The sequence below is a fragment of the Bos mutus genome, chromosome 25 (genome assembly GCF_027580195.1).
Source record: "Bos mutus isolate GX-2022 chromosome 25, NWIPB_WYAK_1.1, whole genome shotgun sequence".
In the NCBI taxonomy this organism is placed as follows: domain Eukaryota; kingdom Metazoa; phylum Chordata; class Mammalia; order Artiodactyla; family Bovidae; genus Bos; species Bos mutus.
Window position 1 is genome coordinate 18,037,178 of NC_091641.1, and position 13,424 is coordinate 18,050,601.

Sequence of the window (13,424 nt, forward strand, 5' to 3'; positions counted from 1 at the left end):
TGAATAAAATGGCATAGAGCTATGAAATGGGATATTTTTGAATGAAATAAAAATTTTTCAAGAATGATGCAGAATGATAGCATTAATTTAAGACACAGAGAGATTCTATTTGTATACTTATAACAAATACTTTCCAGGCTGATGGTAACTACTACCTTTGGGTATGGGAAGAAGAGACAGAGATTGGGTTAGTGATCAAAGGCAACATTTCCTTTATATGAAAAATGTTAACTTACTGGGAGAGTGAATATAAGTTCAGTGTAGATAGTAGTTAACTAGGGGCATCAACTTTTTAAAATTTGATTTTTTGAATCCTGTCTTTGCCACTTACTGAAGAAGGAAATGGCAACCCACTCCAGTATTCTTGCCTGGAAAATCCCATGGATGGAGGAGCCTGATAGGCTACAGTCCATGGGGTCACAAAGAGTCAGACACGACTGAGCGACCACTTTCACTTTTGCCACTTACTAGCTCTGTGACCTTGGGACTCCTTGGTGGCTCAGATGTAAAGAGTCTGCCTGCAAAGTGGGAGACCTAGGTTCAATCCCTGGGTCAGGAAGATCCCCTGGAGAAGGAAATACCCACTTCAGTATTCTTGCCTGGAAAATCCCATGGATGGAGGAGCCTGGCAGGCTACATACCATGGGGTCGCAAAGAGTCAGACACAACTGAGCAACTTCACTTTCGCTTTTATTTTTTCCAGCTGTGTGACCTTAGGCACCTTGGTTAACCTTTCTGTCCCTCCATTTTCCTCATCTGTAACATGGTATCATCATCATATCTGCCTTCTAGCACATGAAGGAGATTTACAATGTTAATACAAATAAAATACTTAGAAAGGTGCCCGGCACACAGTAAGCCATCAATAAATGTTAGCTATCAATGTTATTCATATAGTTAAAGTCAGCTAAAATATTTTTCAGGATATAAAAGAAGGAAAGAAGAAAAGATGGAAGGAAGAAGAGTTTATGCTACTCTTTCCAAAATAAAGACAGCCTTTGATTAAAAGAGTGTGTTTGCAAAATGAAATGTCCTCTTGAATCATTCAGAAATGCCATCCTCTTCCTCCCACAATCGGGGTAATTATCACGGCTGGGAGCTATTTCTTTAACACATACCCAATCATGATGTGGCAGCCCAAGAGTTCAGAGACAGGGAAATGTCTTTCTCTCTCTTTTTCTTTTTAACATAATCTAAATTTAACAAGCCCATTAAAGCAAATGTTTCAACAGTCGACATTGAACTGATTACAATATTTAATAAATCCTACTCCCAAATGAGGGCTTTTAACTGCCAGCCAGAAACCAAAGTTGTACTATATTCATCCCTTTTGTGCCAAGATTTTGTGGGAGTGTGCTATGGGGAACCCCCTTTGTGCTCCATCAAAGCAATGGAAGTAATTATGATCACCTTTTAAAGTGCCATTTATAGGTCCCAATTGACTTCACAATGCTTCAGAAAGCTGGGATCCAGGTTTTTTTTTTTTTCCCTTACAGCAGAGTAAGATGCTATTTTGATGCAGAGGAAAGAAATCTCACCATTCTGAGACCCTAAAACATGGCCAAGGATATTTAGTTCCCACCCTGGATCTGTGATGTGAGGGGAGCCACCTCGCCTTTCTAGACTTGGCTCAGCTGTAAAACAAAAGGATTTGATCAGATGAGGATTTTGCTTTGCTAGTTTATGCTTCTGTGGTTACAGTTCCAGAGTCACTGCCTTTTGCTAAGTGACTGGGGGAAGGACACATTCCCCATGGAGATTGATTCACAGCCTCTGTTTCCCCTACACAGGTATCTTCCTGCATACCGAGGTCCTTGGGTCATCTTTAAACTGCTTCCTGCTGGGATCTGCAAGGGAGAAGCCCGGCTGATTAGTGTGGCAGATGGGGTGGGGTCTCCATGTTGAAGGAAAGGGGGCACTTTCCTTCCAAGGCCCAAGAGTGGGCTTTTGTCTATCACAAAGAAATTAATTTTTCGAGGAGACACACATGCTGGCCAAGGAAGAGACTTTATTGGGAAGGGGTTCCTGGAGGAGAGAGCAGAACTGCTCTGGCACGTGGCTCACAGTCTTGGGTGCTCTGGTAATTGGGTTGATTTCCAACCCTGGCCAATCGTTCTGACTCAGGGTCCTGGCTGTGTGCATCGCTTCCAGGATGGATTTCCGTGAGGAGGATTCTGGGAGATTGCTTGGACATATGGACTGGAGTTTTCTCTCCTTTTGACTGTTCTTGAATTCTTCCACTTGGTGGTAGCATGTTAGTTCTGCGTTCTTTACCACAATCTCCTATTTAAGGTCACTCACGCAGGTGTTTACAATGACGTCTGGCCAGGGCAGGTGCTTTCGGTCAGTGGTTCCCCTAACACCCCCATTCTGGAAAGGTCTTTCCTGCTTTGAGGAAAAGTGGAGTGTCTGCAGACTGGAAACAAGAAGCATGGAAAAAGTGGATCCCAGAGGCATCCGGGACTGTCCTGGAAAAGAATTGCATCTCTCAGATCATCTTTCTCTCAAAGCACTTGAGGATATATCAGTGTCACCAAGCCTCTGAGTATCTTAGTCTCTGACTCTTGCCTACATCATTTTCAGATAAGACCCAATCCTCTCAGGTATGTGTATGTCTATCTCCAGGTTTTCTTTTGTCTCCCAAGGGGCAGCTTTTTGCTTTTCCTTGGGGGGCATTTATCCCTTGGCTGTTAGTGCCTTGGTCTGTCTCTACATTTCCTTCTCTTTTCTTTTCTTTTTTTCTTTTTGGCCTGAAATTGACTGACCTTTGTGGCTTATGGGCTTGTGTCTAAAATAGTTGAGGCTGTTAAAGATTCAAAATTTACAGCCAGATAAAAGAAAAAGGCAGCCTCTGAAAATTCCAGTGCGAGGTGCCAGCCCAAGGGTAAGTGCCCTTGACAGCCAGCATTCACCACCTTAGGGGAATCCTTCTCTCAGAGGCTCTCAGCTGCAGGCCCGATGGGAGACACTAAGATGAATCAGCCTAGCCCCAGGTTCCCCAGGGGGAAGGAGAGAAAGCCGGAGAACTGTGTATCATCTGTGTTCTCCTGACTCATGGCTGTGGGCTGCTTAGAAAACCACCCAGGGAGGTCCTTATATCAGATGGGCTGCCGGCCTCATGCCCCTCTGGTTCCCAGGGAAATCATGCTTTGGCTGATTGTAGGATATTTTCTGGAACACTAGCCTGGGCATCAATACACAGCAGAAAGGCTGTGTCCTCCTGGAAGATGGACAGGATGTTCCGGAGGCTGGCAGCCAAGGAGATCTCTCCTTCCGCTTCCCTTCTCCAGCACCCGGCTGCATCAGGAGGGGAGGAGGCTGAGACACAGAAGTACGGTGCCTGCTTAGGCCATGTGGTCCTCCCAATTAGCCACGGCTGCACTGTTCCCGCCTGCTTCACCCTCAGGCCCGAAGTCACATGAGGGCATGATCTGGTTTGTACTATAGGGTCTAATATGACGCTTGGTATGCAGTCAGGAAAAATATCTATTGGCTGAATTTGTAAAAGATGGTTTAGGCCCCTGAAGCAGGTCTCAATTCTAGCAGAAGATTTTACAGCAACCCCCCAACCCACCCCCACCCCCCCCACACACCCCCCAACACACACACTGTTCCCAGCCAGGGCTGCCTCTTCTTGACTCCCCATGTTTTTCCACTGCAAAAAAAAAAAAAAGCAGAATGATAGATGGGAGAAAAGTAAAGTGGCTGCTTCCAAGGAGGAGCTGGGACACATTGATGAAGAAATTGTAGCCTCTGTGAACCAGTGCTGAATCAAATCTCAGAGTTTTAGGTAGTCGAAAAGACTAGCTTTATTGCTCTTCCAAGCAAAGGGGGAACACCAGCGGACTCACGCTCTCAAAACTGTGTGTCCCAACAGAGGAGATGGGGGAGCAGGAGGCTTGGTGAGGAGTTTTACCGCAGTGGTTTAAGAACTCAAGGGAGGGGCTGCTGATAAGGATCAGGGTGTGTGCAGGGCCTGAATTCCTTTAATCTGGCCTCAGGTGGTCTTTTGAAGAGCTGTGGTTTTCCAGGTTATCAAACTGTGACCTTCTGTCTGGAATGAGGAATGCTTCATTAAGTAGTTAACATCTTCCATTTGCTGGGGGTTTTAGTTCTGCAGAGACCTCAGAGATATTTTTATATCAGGACCCTGCCCCAAGGCTGCTCTACTGTTTGTTGACTGCTCCTCCTCCTTCTCTGCATCCCCTCTCTTCCCTGATTAGCAACTGTGTGAACCTTTAGAACTCAGGGAAGGTCAGGAAATAGGAGACACAGAAAGTCTCTTGTGCCCAGGAGCCCCATGGTGTCCTGCTCAGCCTCAACATCAGGGGTGTTAGGAGACTTAATTTAACCTGTATAAAAATTATCTTTGACTTAAAAAAATAATCATATATAGGAATTGTCCTATCAAATATTAATATTAGTTTAAATTTTGAATACATAGTATAATATTGCACATGGCAAAGCATTTGAAAAGTACTATGTGTATGTTAATTGCTCAGTCGTGTCTGAGTCTTTGCGATCCCATGGACTGTAGCTCACCAGGCTCCTCTGCCCATGGAATTCTCCAGGCAAGAATACTGGAGTAGGGAGTCATTCCTTTCTCCAGGGAATCTGGCTGACCCAGGGACTGAGCTCAGGTCTTCTGCACTGCGGGCAGATTTTTACTTTCTGAGCCACCAGGGAAGCCCTTAAAAGTACTATATCCACTGACAATGAAGTTTCCCATTGACCCTTGCAGTTGACCTCCCAAGAGAAGTCAACATCTTGCTTCTTGTAACCTGTGAATGCATCACCTTTCATGGCAAGTGGGACTCTCCTGATGTGATTAAGCTCAGGATTTTGAGTTGGGAAGATTTTCCTGGATTATCCAAATGGATCCAGTGTAAACATAAGGGTCCTTTTCAGAAGGAAGAAGGAGGGTGGCAATCAGAATCTGAAAAAGAGATGTGATGACAGAAACAGAGGTAGAGAGAGGCAGGGCCATGAGCAAAGCAATGAGGCAGCCTCTGGAAGATGGAAAAGGGCAAGTACATAGGTTCTACCCTAGAGCTTTCGGAAAGAATGCAGCCCTCCCCACTGATTTTAGGACTTCTGACATTGAGAACTATAAGATAAAGTGTGTTGTTTTAAACCTCTGAATGATGATTTGTTAAAGCAGCAGTAGGTAATTAAAACAACCTCTGACTTCTTAGATCCTCTTTCCAGAGGCAATTTACTACCCCCTGTACTCTTGTCTCCTTCAAGAAACAAGATACACTTGACCCTTGAACAAGGTAATGGTTAGGGGCTCCAATCCCCCTGTGCAGTTGAGAATCAACATATAACTTTACAGTCAGCCCTCTTATCCAAAGTTCTGCATCCCTGGATTCAGCCAAGTTCAGATCACACAGTACTGCAGTAAGTATTCAATGAAAAGAATCTGTGTATAAGTGGACCCCTGTGTAGCTCAAACCTGTGTTATTCAAGTGAGCTATATGTATGACATATATATATATATAACATAAATTATTATATAGCAAAACTATACATACATATATACAGGTATATATGTGGTAGATACACAGATGCAGAGATGTGTGTGTGTGTGCGCCATTGTGTCTAATTCTTTACAATCCTTTCGACTATAGCCAGCCAGGATCCTGGGATTTTCTAGGCAAAAATACTGGAGTGGGTTGCCATTTCTGGATATATAAATACATAGGTATTATAGATAATAGGGCTTCCCTCATAGCTCAGTTGGTAAAGAATCCGCCTGCAATGCAGGAGACCTTGGTTCGATTCCTGGGTTGGGAAGATCTGCTGGAGAAGGGGTAGGCCACCCACTCCAGTATTCTTGGGCTTCCCTTGTGGCTCAGCTGGTGAAGAATCTGCCTGCCATGCGGGAGACCTGGATTCGATCCCTGGGTTGGGAAGATCCCCTGGAGAAGGGGAAAGCTACCCACTCCAGTATTCTGGCCTGGAGAATTCCAGGGATTGCACAGTCCATGGGGTCGCAAAGCGTTGGACACAACTGAGTGACTTTCACTATTCACTGTTCACTAATATAGATAATATACATGTCATATCTATAAAATATAGATATTTATTAAATATAAATGTCTGCATCCAGATATTAAATATAAAAGCCATTAAGAATCCATGCTCAGATACATATGTATGTTTGCTTTATTTCACAGAGTTTGTACCATACATCTTTCCTCACCTTGCTTTCTTCTCCTAACAGTGTAGCTTGGAGACTTTTCAATATCAGTGCACACAGATATGCTTTGTTTCTCCAAATAAATATTTTAATAGAAAAAAATCAGCAAGAAATTCCTTGAGACTTGTGTTTTGATTTCTAGATTCTCGCTACATGGATCTGCCTCCTAGGTGCTCCTTCTTTAGTTCCCTGAAGGGCTTTATTGATGATTCAGTGGGTGGTGATGGAGAGGAAGAATGCTGTCTTATTTCTGGTATCCTATCCGCTTACTTCTCTCTGCCCCCCACTCTTCTCATAGGGAAGTGCCTTCTTCTAATAGAAAGAAAACACAGTCAGGCCAGAGGAATTGTTGTAAGCAGTGCCTGACCACAGTGTGTTTATCCCATAAATGGATTCAGTCCATTTTGAAATCACCAGCTACTTATTTCTCTGAAACCAGGGAGTCCTGGTTTCAAATTCTGTCTGAAGACTTACTAGGGTTGTGAACATGCCCTGCTGTTTCATCTTGGAAGACAACCTCTGTGCGTATCAGGCTCAGCTCTTAGTGGCATTGAATATCAAAATAAATGAGACACCACAAATAAAGAACCCAGCACCATGCCTGTGTTGGAGGTTCCCAAGACTACTCTCAGTTTTCAGGATTCTCTAGGAAAACTCAGAAAAGCTGTTATACTCACAGTTATGGTTTATGATAGTGAAGTAAAAGTTGCTCAGTCATGAGTGACCCCGTGGACTACACAGTCCACGGAATTCTCCAGACCAGAATACTGGAGTGGGTAGCCTTCCCTTCTCCAGGGGATCTTCCCAAGCCAGGGATCAAACCCCCAGGTCTCCTGCATGGCAGGCGGATTCTTTACCAGCTGAGCCACAAGGGAAGCCCGTGACAGTGAAAGGATGCACATTAAAGGCAGCAAAAGGGATAGATATGTAGGGTAGAGTCCTTCCGTTTGTGTTCTCCATAAGGAGAGAGCTTAATGCTCCCAGTGATGACATGTGACAACACTCGTGAAGTATTACCAACTAGAGAAGCTCACACAAGCTTTGGTGTGCAGGGTTTTTGTCAGGGGTCAGTTACATAAGATGGAGCATCCCCACATTTCAATGTCAGATTGATACATCTTGCTCCAGGCATAAAAACTGATAATTTGCCCTACATTACATTGCTAGTATAAACAACCAGGCATGACCCGAAGTTCAGATATCCAAAGATGCTCTTATCAGGCAGACTATTTCAAGGATATTCACAGGTCATCTCCCAGGCACTGATCAAGGACCAGTCTTGAAAAGCTCTGTAACACACTGGTTTTGGGCAAACCATGTCTGCTGAGTTAAACCTTTCTGCACAATAGCCGTCATCACAGTAGATAAAGGCTTGTTTCTCTCTCCAAATCCCTACCTTCCTTTCAATTCAAAGACACCAAGCTCTGTTGTGCAAAACAGTTTGTTCAGCGTCATCCTGCTTGACGTCCACAGTGGTTTCCTATTTTATAGAAGATGAAACCAAGCCCAGAGAGGTTGAGTAATGTTTTTAACCTCACATGCCTACTGTGTTCAGGGAGAGGATTCAAGTCAAGCCTCTGACAACACAGCCTATACTATAATCGCTTTTGCTTTGCCCACATTTACTAAAATGGAGACCAAACAGATGACTGACATGGCACTTTGCATGGAGGCCCAGCAAATTCATGACTTTTTTTTTTCATCTTCTTAAACATCACTTCCCCAAGAAAGACTTCTGTGGATCGTCAAACTTAATGCAATCTACCCATCAGTACAGTCATAAGCAATTTGTACTAAGGACAATCAGGAAGAAATGGAGTTTAAGTCATGAAAAGAAGTGGATGAAGACAGGATATCTCATTTGCTGCCATGGGTCATTGGTCACCCTGTCCTTGGCTGAGAGGGTGGGGACCACTTCCTCTGTTGGTTGTCAAGGAAGCTCAAATGGACAAACACCTGATTGCTCCCATGACGCGGGAAGTAGCAGACTTTGATGTTTGTAAGAAAGGCATTTGCCGAGGGAGAAAGGGCATGACATTTGTACAGTCTTTTAAACCATTATTTTAAATGTTAAATGTTTCCATTTCTTGGACTCTGGGCCAGATTCCCAAATCACACCATTATTTAAAGCTTGCATAGTGGTGCATTTTAACGCGGCTTTGAAGTACACGGGAAAACTGTAATAACAATTATTTTAAATTCATAATAGCTATTTTTCCTATTATGTATTGTAAGTTGCTTGCAAGCAAGAATCCTTTCTGGCATATTCATCAGTACTATCGATGTCTACAACAATGCAGGGTGTTTAGACTTTCAAGAAATACTTGATGAATAAGTACATGAATAAATTAATACAATGTAATAAGAAGTGTGTTCTCCTTATGGATAGTTTCTTTCACCCTCTGGGAGCACTGACCTCTTGGGGATAAAATGCTCTTTTGTTAGTATAGGTAGAAGGGCATATAGAAAGAATTGTGTATCCCAAGAATTCTTATATTTAAGCCCTAATCTTCAGTGCAACTGTATTTAGAGACAGTATCTTTATGGAGGTAATTTAGGTTAAATGAGGTCATAAGGGGGCTTCCCCAATGACTCAGCAGGTAAAATATCTGTCTGCAATGCAGGAGACACAGGAGACAAGGGTTTGATCTCTGGATCAAGAAGATCCTCTGGAGTAGGAAATGGTAAACCACTCTATTATGCTTCCCTGAAAAGCCCCATGGATAGAAGAGCCCGGTGGGCTATTGTCCACGGGGTTGCAAAGAGTCAGACACGACTGAATGGCTAAGCACAGATGCATACATGAAGTCATAAGGAAAGAGCTCTGATTCCACAGAATTAGTGCACTTGTGAGAGGAGACGCCGGGGTTCTCTCTGTCTCCGGTATGTGAGGACAAAGTGAGAGGGAGGCCATCAGCAAGCAAGAGAGCTCTCACCAGAAACCACATTGGTCAGCACCTTGATCTTGGACTTCCCAACATCTGGAACTTTAAGAAAAAAAAAGTCTGTCATCTAAGCCACTCAGTCTATGTTATTTTATTATGGCAGCCTGGGTAGAATAATACAAAGGCTGTAGAAGTTAAGGGAACCTGCATAGAATACAGATTTGCCGAATTCAATGCCTATCTCTGCAACTTTCTACCTCTGTAAGTCTTTTATTACTGATCCTCTCCATGCCTCTATTTCCCCAGCTATATGATGGTGATAATAGCATTAATTTATCTCACAAGGTTTTGAGGATTAAAGCACTCACTGTTACATTGCAAGTGCTTAGAACAGAACCCAGGACATGACATGAGCTATATGAAGGAGGCAGGTTGTGTTTCCAGAGATGGTTGGAGCAAGGTCTCATTCCACATGCTCTTTTGTCATGAGATCTCACAACTCACTCATGAATAAAGAGGTGGAGTCCATGTTCTCTTTGCTTAAATCTGGGTTTCCCCATGACCTGCTTGGACCAACTCAATGGGCAGGAGAAGGCAATTTAATTTTAGGCTTTAAAAGATCAGCTTCCATCCTCATCTCCTGGAACATGACTTTTTGGAACCCAGTCACTATGCTATGAGGAAATAAGCCATGAGGAGGCCCAGATGCAAGAAAACCAAGACCCCAGTTCTAAGTGGTATCTGACACCAAGTGTCAGCCATGTGAATGAGGTCATCTCAGCTTTCCCAGAACCTCAGTCATACCACCTGAAGCAAGAATACCACCACCAAAACCCCCACAAAGTCATGAAAATAATACAGTGCTATTGTTTCAAGACCTAAAATTCAGAGTAGATTTAACACAGTTCAGTTCAGTTCAGTCACTCAGTCGTGTCCAACTCTTTGCGACCCCATGAATCGCAGCACGCCAGGCCTCCCTGTCCATCACCAACTCCCGAAGTTCACTCAGACTCACGTCCATCAAGTCAGTGATGCCATCCAGCCATCTCATCCTCTGTTGTCCCCTTCTCCTCTTGCCCCCAATCCCTCCCAGCATCAGAGTCTTTTCCAATGAGTCAACTCTTCGCATGAGGTGGCCAAAGTACTGGAGTTTCAGCTTCAGCATCATTCCTTCCAAAGAAATCCCAGGGCTGATCTCCTTCAGAGTGGACTGGTTGGATCTCCTTGCAGACCAAGGGACTCTCAAGAGTCTTCTCCAATACCACAGTTCAAAAGCAACAATTCTTCAGCACTCAGCCTTCTTCACAGTCCAACTCTCACATCCATACATGACCACAGGAAAAACCATAGCCTTGACTAGACGGACCTTTGTTGGCAAAGTAATGTCTCTGCTTTTGAATATGCTATCTAGGTTGGTCATAACTTTCCTTCCAAGGAGTAAGAGTCTTTTAATTTCATGGCTGCAGTCACCATCTGTTTTTCACACACACAAAAAAATTAGTACCAAAAGTTGTGTCCTATGCAAAAACAAACAAAAAAAAAACCTACAAGTGTGGCACTGGCTTGGCATTGGAAGACAGCATGAATTGAAGGGCAGTGAGGAGAGAGTTTATAGAGGCTGGAAATGTGGTGAGAAAATAGTTATTGGTGGTTTGAAAAAGGGAGACCCATGGTGGGTAATAGCACAGTATTTGGCAGCACTTTACCTGTAGCAAGGTGACAGATAGAAGATATACCTAATAAATCTGTGGATATGATTAAGATGGTTTTCTGAATAGTATTGAGATTACCAAATGGCTTTTTTTTTTCAGCTGCCTATAATAAAGTATGGGCTTCCCTGATGGCTCAGCAGATAAAGAACCCACCTGCAATGTAGGAGACACAGGAGATGTGGATTCAATCCCTGGGTCAGGAAGATTCCCTGGAGGAGGAAGTGGTAACCCACTTCAGTATTCTTGCCTGGGAAAATCCCATGGACAGCAGAGCCTGGCAGGCTACAGTCCAAAGATTTGCGAAGAGCTGGACACGACTGAGTGACTGAGCATCCTCCCCACCATAATAAAATATGTGTGTATGTCAGGGGGGAAGATAACCTAAGGAAAGAAATTGTCAATATTCAAGCAGAAATTAGAGAAAATTTGGACTTACATGTTTAGAAAATAAAATTGTTTCTATTTCTCAGGTTCTCTATGCAATCAATCCTAAGTTAAAAAAACAAAAAAAAAAACAAAAAAACAACTTCAGGTAAAGATCAAATCTAGGATACTGTTACTGAAGCATAGCCTCAGGTCAAGATCAAGTTAAAGGTTTGGCTATAACATTCTTTGTTAAAGACTCAGAAAAATGTGAAGAGGTATGTCCCAGACCTCATCACTAGACAAAAGGACTTCAAATAACGCTGTTACAAGGTCTTGCCTACACCCCAAAGTAGAGAGATATCTTTCCCACAGAGATCTGTGGAGGGTTTTTTTTTGTTTTTTTGTTTTGTTTTTTGGTCTGATAGTATGAACCTCAACAAGATTCATAGAAAACAACAAAGTTTTAAAGAGAATTGCATTAATGGGAGTGACATCAACTTGAACTAAAGAGACAGAGACAATTCAAAAGGACAAAAAAGACCTCTGGGCTCCCAAATTTCTATAAATAGGGAGCCATCGACAGCAAGCAACTCAGCTATAAAAATACCTAATGGAAAGGAAAACAGTTACTCAGAAGGAAAACGCCAGAGGTCAGAGACCAGACTCAAAAGCAACTGAGAATGATTCCAGGAAGCAGAAGTGGATCTTAAATATGTTCTCCGCCTGCAGAGTAAGGAGAACTGGCCACGTGCATAGTGGATTTCAGAAATGCTATGGACCAGCGGCAACCACGAGCCTCTCAGTCACACTGCTTTTGTTGTTCTGTTTTAGCTGAACTTGTGAAATCAGATGGGTTTGTTGTCCTTTTGGCTCAAAGTCCTCATCATCTGAGGAACTATATTCAAGGAACCGAATCCAAGGGTCTTCATTCAGGTTTAGGTGACTAGATCTTGAACCTTGAGACTGAGCCTGAGGCCATAATGAAATGGAAACATTAGTGGTCTTGGGAGGAAATGAATGTAAGTTGCATACCAGAGGGATACCCATTTTGGCCATAGGGTAGACTGTACTGGACCTTTTTCTAATAGTTCCAGCCCTGCCTTTCATTCCATATGCCCTTTTTTAACAAAGGAAGTTGGGACAGTGACAAATCAGAAACAACTTAAGTGTCCAGCATCTGGGGATGGGCACATTGTGGCACAAGGCATTAAAATAAAGGAACAGTTACATAGTTCATGGCATAGAGCAAATAATGCTCATGACAAAATTTTTAAATAAAAAAGGCAGAGTACAAGTCAAGTGTATATGTAATATATATTGCACTGGGTCAGCCAAAATATTACGCTTTTTCATAAGATGTTATAGAAAAACCTGAACAAACTTTTTGGCCAATCCAATCACGAATTATATGTGTGTGCTAAGTCACTTTGGTCACATCTGACCCTTTGCAACCCTATGGACTGTAGCCAGCCAGGCTCCTCTGTCCATGAGATTCTCCAGGCAACAATACCAGGGTGGGTTGCCATGCCCTCTTCCAGGGGATCTTCCAGACCCAGGGATTAAGCCCATGTCTCATTACATCTCCTGCATTGGCAGATGGGTTCTTTACCACTAGTGCCACCTGCGAAGCCCAATAATGTATTACATAAATGTGTGTGTGTGTGTGTGTGTATATATACACACACACACACACATATATATATGCAAAAGCAGCACCCTGACACTGTCATGCTTCCTGGATTTTTGGATTTCAGAGCTCATCTCCTTCTAGCGAAAGTTCTGAGGGGTCAAGTGTGCAAATTCCTGTCACTGAGCCTTTATTTCTTCATCTGAAAAATCTGAGCTGACCCTGTGACCAGTGGAGTTTGGTGGGAGAGGGCCATGCAACTTCTAAGGCTGGACCTGAAGAGTGCTGTGGCCTCCGCCAATGTCTCTTGGAATACTGACCTTGGTGCTCAGGCGCCATGCTGTAAGAAAGGCAAGGGGCCATGTGGAGAGGCCCCCATGGAGGAGAACAGAGGGCAACATGCCAGCTGAACGCGCAGACATCATCCAACACCACCTGCTCATGCACGAGGCTGTTTTGATCCAGTTTGCCTGTGCTGCCCCCATCAACATCACACGAAGCAGAGGAACCATCTGATCAAACCTCAGAACTGTGAGACATCGTCAGTGGTCGTTTTAGGCAACTATGCTTTGCTGTGATTAATTACCAAATAAGCAATACTTATTTTACTCTGATTTAAAAATATATATATA